Genomic DNA, 1,053 nt, shown 5'->3' with positions numbered 1-1,053 from the left:
CTAATCGTTTATGTATATGAACACAAACATACATACATCCATATACATGTATACATACATATATATTAGTCCAGAGAGCTTTAAAACAAGTACTAAAGAATGTATAATTACAGAAGTAGAAAATTAAGTTAGCAGTTACAGAAACTACTGACCATGTAATATATTAAAAATAAAGCAAAAAATAAGGCAAAAATCTTTTATACTTAACCATATCATATACAAAATAGTAAACACACATCATACACAAATCCACTGCCAGGTCATGAAGACAAAAGTCACTAACATGTAACAAACATTTCTATTAAAGAAAACAAAATTTAACCTGGGTGAGGTGGTACACACCTGTAATCCCAGTACTTGGGAGGCTGAGACAGGAGGATTGCAGGTTTGAAGCCAGCCTCAGCAACTTAGTGAGACCCTGTTTCAAATTTTAAAAAATAATAATAAAAATTAAAAAGCATGGGAAGTATAGCTCAGAAGTGGGATACCCCTAGGTTCAATCCCCAAAAAGGAGAAAGACAAAAAAAGAAACAAATTTAAATAAAATAGTCATTAATATTATCAGAACTGTACTAAGATCATACATTTTATGGGAAATAGTTATAATCTGCAAATAACATTATTATTTCTATTGTTCTAAATACAAATTTCATCTTCAATTATACAGAATTTATGACAGAATGTTAAAAATTAAATTTCAGAGTAAATTCTTACTCTCTTAAACTATGATAATGTATTCTCATTTCAAAAAAAAAAGATTCAGTCCCCCCCCCCATTTTTTTTTTTTTTTTTTGCAGTATTGGGGATGGAATCCGGGGGCATTCTACCTCTGAGCTATACCCCAGCCCTATTTTTTATTCTTTATTTTTGAAACAGGGTCTGAGTTGCAGAGGCCTCAATAGGTCTAAGTAGATGGAGGCTGGCCACAAACTGTGATCCTCCTGTCTCAGCCTCCCAGAATTATTTTTAACACTGACAGTCTTCTTGTTTGGTACACAAAGTATAAATGTTCTGCCAGAAAGTTCAAGTTTAAGAAACATTAGGCTCCTTTGC

Source organism: Muscardinus avellanarius (assembly GCF_963383645.1).
Source record: "Muscardinus avellanarius genome assembly, chromosome: 12".
Lineage (NCBI taxonomy): Eukaryota > Metazoa > Chordata > Mammalia > Rodentia > Gliridae > Muscardinus > Muscardinus avellanarius.
The sequence above is the reverse complement of the archived record's forward strand: the minus strand, read 5'-3'. Positions refer to the sequence as shown.